Source organism: Chanos chanos, chromosome 13 (genome assembly GCF_902362185.1).
Source record: "Chanos chanos chromosome 13, fChaCha1.1, whole genome shotgun sequence".
In the NCBI taxonomy this organism is placed as follows: domain Eukaryota; kingdom Metazoa; phylum Chordata; class Actinopteri; order Gonorynchiformes; family Chanidae; genus Chanos; species Chanos chanos.
This window is the reverse complement of record NC_044507.1, coordinates 1219260-1227500: the sequence shown is the minus strand read 5'-3', so window position 1 is coordinate 1227500 and position 8241 is coordinate 1219260.

The following is an 8241-nucleotide window of genomic DNA, read 5'->3' as shown; positions in this document are numbered from 1 at the left end:
GGCTGTGTTTACTGAACAACCTACACATTGAAATCCAGAAAACCCTGTGTGTGTGTGTGTGTGTGTGTGTGTGTTTAGCTCATGCATCCTCTCCGGAGTGGGCTGATTTTTCCAGGGGGCAGGCTCTGGGCCCTTGTCAGGAGAATGTTTTTGTGTTCTGAAGAGAAAGTGAGCTGGCCTTTTTCACCAGGCTCCACTCTGAAAGGGAGCGGTTCTAACACAGCCGTTCGCTTTTTTCCTCTGCAAGTCTTTGCTTTTAAATTACTAATGCTCACCTGATCGATGTTCACGCTTAGTTTATTTGTCGAAAAAAGGTACAAACACTGCTAGACTAACAGTTTTTTTTCACATTTATTTATTTTCATTATAATAGTCATTCATTGTTTTGATGTTGGCTTTAAAACAGCTTGTTTTTAATCAGCCTTGACACCACATCACGCAAACACACAATTTCTTTCTCCCTCCCGCGCGCACACACACACACACACACACTTTGGCCTTTTGCTAGAGACTTCGTCCTTTTTAGTTGACTGCATTCAAAGAGAAAAAAAGAAATGCTATCGAACCGAAAAAAACGGCAGCACGTGAATCGAGTACAGAGGAAACAAGGAAGGAAAACTGTAACACGAAGGAAACAAAAAAACATCAACTGCCCGGAACAACTGAAGCTGAAAGAGAAATTCAGCAAAACTAAGCGCTCACTAAGATGTCGTAGAAAATAATGGAAGGACCAAAAGGGGAAGTTTGTGGCATGCGGAAACGTTGCCGGACGCCTGCAGACCTCCCCGCCGAATTTACAAGCTCTATTCTCCGCTACCACTCCAGCGCATCCCGCTGCACACCAGCTATTCGCCCAAACCATTTCAAGATCATTGTTTGTGTCTTTCATAAAGAGCAAAACACATCAGAGCAGCACAAATATCGCCTCCCATCCGCCGTCTAAACGTCCAAAGCTTTGTTTTCTGTTTTCTAACACTACCTGTCAAGAGGACGGCGAGACTGACTGAAAATGTAAACACAGGTAGGCTATGAGCCCAACAACGGGGGAATAAGACAACTTCTGTGGTAAAAATAAGTTGTGTGAACCCTGTTTTGACGAGAAATGTCATAAACAACTATAAACATTTGTAAACTGTTATAACTGATAAGCATAAATTCACAGAGCGCCCACATAGAAAACTTACATTTTCGACATCCGCCTAACTCTTGCTTCGTATCCCAGTAAGCGAACGTCTCTGCTAAAGATCCCATCAATGTACCTCCATTTGGTTAGATAGCTTTGAAGATCATTTTTGCGGAGAGACGAGGTATATTCCTATTTTTAAAGCCTTTTTTAAAGAGATTATTTGGTTGTAACGCAGGCGACGTGCAGCAGTTCGACGCGAGGGAGGAGGTGAAAGTGAATTCTGACGACACGGGAGAAAAAAACTGGTCGGGTCTTTATTCCTGCTAATTAGTTTCCTGCACAAAAAATGGCAGGAATTAACACACTGCGCATGTGCTTCATTACGCAGGCAAGACGGGAAGAACTAATTAGCTCCTCCTGGATCAATAAGATTCGGGCGACGGCGGGAGGGGGAGGTGGAGAGATGGGGAGAGAGAAAGAGAAGGCGAAGGAGGGGAGAGGAGAGGAGAGAAAGTGATGGAATTACTGCGAGGAATTTAAACAGGGGAATCCGGAACAGTAAAGGCTACTATGCCAGCAATTTCTGTAGGCTACAGAGAATCGGTATTAAAGTAAATAAATGAATCAATCAATCAATAAATAAATCAATAAATAAGTAAATAAATAAATGGTGTGGGCTATAACCCGCAAAATCACTTTTAACAGAACTGCCTTCCGTATCATAGATTCACTTTTTTCTCTATGGATTAATTTATAGGCCTATCACCAGAAAAAAAAGTAGCTGTAATATGCTATAGGCCTATACATAAAGAACATGTATAAAATAAAATATGTTATTCTCGCGAGACCACATGTTTATATGTCTAAAAAGCTGGTGTGTGTTAGAGGAAAATCAAACGCACGTTCACACCATTCTGTCTTAGCGACTTTTTTATTCTCTTTTGTTATCTTTGATTTTAAAAGATGCACTGCGGATACAGTTATAATGCGGTAATGCTGAACATTACGCCGTCAATAAATGTGTGTAACGGTTTCATAAATTATTAATAAATCATTCTACAGGATTAAACTACTTTTACCTGTCAAGGACACGTAGCCAACATATAACCCATTTATTTAACCGTTTAAGTTCCATTTAAGATACTCCGAAAAGCTTTTTGTAAAAGAGAGAGAATAAAGGGCCAGAGACTTCTGGAAAACAAGGCGATGACGTCGGTATGTCGAGGCCTGAGGCTGTTACCGAGGTGACGTGAACAGGAATAAGTTTAAAATATTTGCATAACGTGAGTGAGCAAACGTCATCGTTTCATTCTTCAAATCTTCCCGTGAACTCAGAGACGTCCCTAAAGATTTTAACGCCGTCTCACCGTTACAATTCTGTTCGTTCCCCGCCAAGATAATATTCCAAGTTACGCCTGCATTCATATGTTTTTGTTTTCCAAAAACAAACTAGGCCTTTCTGCGGTGCTTTATTAAATAAAAAAGAATAAAATAAAATATTAAAATAATATTGATATATAAATAGAATATAAATAAAATAAGTATTATAGATACAATAGACATAATTACAAAATTCATATTTCCATCTACTAAAAATAGTTAAAAATATAAAAACGTTTTCGCTTTTCAGTCATCTGCATATTTGCAGGTTCCAATTTACAACCTAAATGATCTCGTTTAAACGGTGCCGTTTAAACTGTGTCATTATTAAGTTGGATAAAGACGTAGCTAAGGGAAATAGTGTGTTTGCTTTTTATTTATTATTTTTAATTTTATTTATTTGTTCATTGTGAGTATGTGTGTGACTGACATTATTCTTACAGGTCACATAAAGCATAAGATCAGAACAAACAGGCGAATGCACGTGCGCGAGGGGGTCTATGCTGTTAAATTGGTAGCCTATGAAGGAATAGTTTTGGGTCTTTTTTTTCGAAAAGCTTTGTAGTAAACATGAATAGTGTTGATCATCTGAAAGCTGTTTTATTGTTCAGTCACAGAGAGTATTGCGGCGATAGTCAAAAGTATAGTGCGGTGTAGAGATTACGCCTCGTTTGTCATAATATGAAGGGGGGGGGAGCACATACTTTCTTTCCGCTGCCCATAACAAAGTTTCATATTCATTCAAACGATGACTTTTATCTGTGAGCTTTGGTCTCTTACGCCCCTCTCTCCCTTTTCTCTCTTTTCTCCTTCCTTTCGTCTCTTTTGTTATGCTAATTTCATTGTCTCTCGCTCAGTCTGCGGGTGTGTGTGTGTGTGTGTGTGTTTGAGTATTCCATACTTCTCCGTACCTTAATTTCAAGACCACAGAAAGGCTCCTGATGTCTTTGATACAAAAGCAGCTTTTGAAAAATGAGAAGAAGTAGACCTGTAAAACAACCCAAACCTTAACCAGAGTCTGTATGATTCATCACAGAAAAGAAACTCGACTCGAACGGCCAGTTCCATTTACATAGCACTGTTAAACAATGACCAAGAATGATGCGCCTTTGTATTTTAATGATGCACTGAGACAGTTTCGGACAGAACATTGCATTCCTATACATTGGGTTCATCATTTGACTTTATTTCTGTAGTGAAGAGAAAAAAAGATTTCGCTTCAGTGCATGAATTCGCAAGGGTGAAGTGTATTCATACGCACCCTCTGGCCTCTTGATTCCCCTGTTCTGCATTCATATATTTGCAACAAAATGAATTCACCTGCCACCACTTAAAACTAAGGTTTTATCCAAGGCTTACTATAGGACATCAGAAGGTTAACACCATCACGGATTTCGTTTTGTTTTTCATAATGTGTTTATATAGTGGGGTCTCTCTATTAATTCAGGCATGTATGTGTGTATTTCATATGTGTGTATTATGTGTGTTTTTCGTACGTGTGTATTTCGTACGTGTGTATTTCACGCACACAGGCCTTAGCCTCGTCCTGTATCGACACAGTCTGACGGATGCCACCTCCACCTGCCTCATCTGACCATACGATCTGACAAGCTCCAGTAACATCTTTGCTCTAGTGAGTCATGATGGAAACACAGACGTTTCTGGCCTAGTGTCTACGTCAAGTTTTACCAATCGACTTGCTTCGCTTGCCCGTCCTCATTCGCGGAGATCTGTTTTCAAATGGCACCTTTACAGAAGTCAGTTTTGGAATATAGGCCTATGATCAAATCGGGCAACTCGGTGGCTCTCCCTGCCGTAAAACCTCTCTGTTTCATATTAACATTTAGTTGAATGTGTTTACCCAAACTAAACTGCAGTCCTCGCTCAATATTAAGACCAATGTTATGTTTGTAACCGTAACGAAAATTGGTGCATGGCATATTTTGATGATGTGTTTTAAATAAATCATAGTTTTAATAACCAGCTTTAGGTCATGACTGTTCTGAGGCCCCTGCTCTTGGGGCTCGTGGGACAGTGATCCCGGCGGGATACAGAGAGCGTGCGCCCCCGGGACCACTGTACGACAGGCTTAAATATTACTAATTTTTTTCCTTTCTGAGCACACTAGCCGAACACTATACTTACTGCAGGCGTTGTATTTGTATTGTATTATTTTGTTTTTCATTAAATAATTAAAAATGAGGGTATGGTATTTTAATTCCACCAGTTAATATTTGTGGTAAATGGAGGAGTCTGTTTTAATTTCAAGTATGAAACCTTAACAGAAGATCACCCGGTAAAAATCTGTTCGATTAATACGTTTGTGACCTCCACACTTAAAGCTGGTGAGAGCTGAGGGGGGCGGGAACAGAATCGCTGAAACAGGCCTGTCCGTCTCTGTCACCCGGACAGGTGCTCCGGCAGCGCCCTCTCACGTCCACTGTGACCGCACATGTGACGGCCGCAAACTCACGTGCAACTGACTTCTAAGTATGTCATCATCTGGAAGCTTAGGTAGCGAATGAAAGCAATCAATCTTAAATGATTTTTTGTGATCTAAATATATTACAGGAAAATAGCAGTGTTCAATACAGCAGACCTTTTGGCGCCTCAGTGAAACGTCCACCATGTCACTTTTGTCAGCATTCAAGTACGACACGTCTCACAAACTGGTCACTTTGCGCGAGGGGATATCCACTATTTGCTCGTCACCGCGTGCCAAAAAAGGGAAAGACGCAACTAGAACACTGCATTCGTCATTGGGGATGTGTGGTCATTTTAAAATATGTGGTGTCAGACATGTTCGAAACTTTACTTGATTCGATCATTTGCCAAGAATATGCACAGAACAGCCTCTTAATTTACAAAATGTTCATGATGCCAATATTTTAGATTGCTTGTATCCCATCAAAACGAAATTTGCTGCCGCAGATTTGCTCCATCTTCCTCCTTACAGTAGCTACATGAGACTAAAACCCCCTTATATGGTCTATCTGTGTTATGATTTATCAACGTAAATTAAAAGACAGCGCGAAACAGGGGAGCAAAGAGGTACAATTCTTTATTAATCACAATATTAGAGATATCGACAAGTTTATATTAAAAAGAAAAGGAAAAAAGAAAAAAACAAGGTGTTGACGCGAGAAACAAGTCAAATACAACGTATTAATGTGCGTCTCTTCCATAAAAACAGTTAAAACCGACACTGTCGGAACACTGCTCTTTTTGTGTGAAGGTTTCATCCTTGTGGAAAATTTTCTTCGTTTGTGGAAAATTATAATGGTTTTAAAACGAAAACCTCCAAATTACCCATATGCTCGAAACCAATAAAAAAATAAAAGTGCCTACATTTGGAGAATCCTATAGAAAAAAAAACTGAAACTAAAGAAAAAAAAAAGTTAATGTTCATAAAATTTCGGTTTGATTTGGGGCAGTGTTTTCCATTTGTGTGCTGTTCAGAGGGGACCCCTCGTGCCATGAGAGATATGTGTTCGGGCAGTCGGGACAGGGGTTGGGGAGGGTAGACTGTCTCACAGCGGGGCTGAGATCCAGCGCATGTGTATGTGTCCCGACAGACCTGCATAACCAATGTCTAGAACTGACGAATCGGGTCCGACGCCGATGTAGATCAGTATTGACATTATCTTGCCGCTTCAGGTTGCGCGCTCTCTCTCTCTCTCTCTCTCCTTCTTTCTCTCTTTCTCTCTCTCACACACACGCACACAATATATCCACACAAATAAACACAGACAATTTATAAGAACTGTCCGTGGTGCTGAGGATTTGATTTTGTGTGCATGCGCGCGCACACAAACACACATATATATATATATATATATGTGTGTGTGTGTTTTGGGGTTTTCATTCAAAATTCATAAGAACTGTCCGCGGTACTGAAGATTTGATTGTGTGTGTGTATGTGTGTGTGTGTGCGTGTGTGTCTGGAACGATGCCAGCCCTTTTGAACCCCTGTACCCCGAGGCCCTGCAGAGTGTCATTGTTTTCACTGTGATACAATTATCACCCGCACAGATTTATCTAATGCGGGTTAATTACCCCTACTGGCAACACGCCTTTTTAAACACACACACACACACACACACACACACACACAGACACACACACACACACACACTCCAAACCAACACCATCAACAGATTAGCATCAATGAATTAAATGTTTTTAAATTGTTTATTTCTGTAAAAATGTAATTTCTTATTTTTTTCAATTCATTTCATTTTTTTTACTCATTAAATGAATTTAATTGGGATTTTCTCCTGGTTTTGATTCACATCGTAGTCTATTTTTTGAGAATTGTTCTGGAAAAATCTTTTAAATGGCACATAAAATAAACACATACTTCACATCCAGCCAATCACAGCCAATATCCCTCACCTCAGCCCTGATAACACATGACATCCTGATTCTGAAGAATATTGGACCCCGGGCTTATTCAGCCTGACTCTCTGTCTCTTCCTCTCTCTCTCTCTCTCTCTCTCTCTCTCTCTCTCTCTCTCTCTCTCTCTTTCTCTCTTTCTCTCTCTCTCTCTCTCTCTCTCTCTCTCTCTCCCTCTGTCAGTGTGCTCTGTTATTTTCTCATATATATGAGGGCACTGTCGACCCCTCTGCCCCAACACATGACCCTGGGCGGCTATATATAACATTCCCCTGAGACAACCACTCATACACCACCCAGAGACAGGGACAGAGAGAGAGAGTGAGAGAGGGGAGGGGGGGTACCAGGGAGGGAGAGAGAAATAGATGGAGAAGACACATAGCTTCAGGGACAAATTTCATCTCTCTACAATCTTGCTTTAAATTTAAAGTAAAACTAATGTCATTGTTTTACAGTATTCTGCAGAGAAAAACACAGTCTGGGCTGGTGGATTTGCGGAACGTCACTGTGTACAGAATGTCAGCTGAAAAATGGCTTTGATGTGAAAAAGAAAAACCTATGTCTGTCTGATGAAACTGAAGAAAGTGACATGCTGTCAGTGAGCACATAACATTGAAACACTCATTCCAATCACTCATTTCAAACACTCATTCAAATCATTCATTTAAAACACTCCTTCCAATCACTCATTTCAAACACTCATTTAAATCACTCCTTTAAAACACTCATTCCAATCACTCATTTAAAACACTCATTCAAATCACTCATTTAAAACACTCATTCAAATCACTCATTTAAAACACTTATTTAAAACTCTCATTTAAAACATTTGTTTAAGAGGTGGGTGGGAGTGTAGCTTACATTAACCAGGCAGTGAACTAACCCTGGTGATGTGTTTCATTTTCATGGTGTCCTATTAGTGGACACCCCCCCCCCCCCCCCCCCCCCATCACACATGCTGTGCCCCTAGTTTGTCCTAATGTCCCTAATGGAGACCTCTCTGACAGAAAAGACTTATATAGAATGTTGTGGCTTGTGTTCTAATCTTATGATGGCTGAGAGAAGAGTAACTGAAGGGGAGAGAGAGGAGAACAGGCTGAATCAGAGAGAGAGGAGAACAGGCTGAATCAGAGAGAGAGGAGAACAGGCTGAATCAGAGAGGGAGGAGAACAGGCTGAATCAGAGAGAGAGGAGAACAGGCTGAATCAGAGAGAGAGGAGAACAGGCTGAATCAGAGAGGGAGGAGAACAGGCTGAATCAGAGAGAGAGAGGAGAACAGGCTGAATCAGAGAGAGAGGAGAACAGGCTGAATCAGAGAGAGAGGAGAACAGGCTGAATC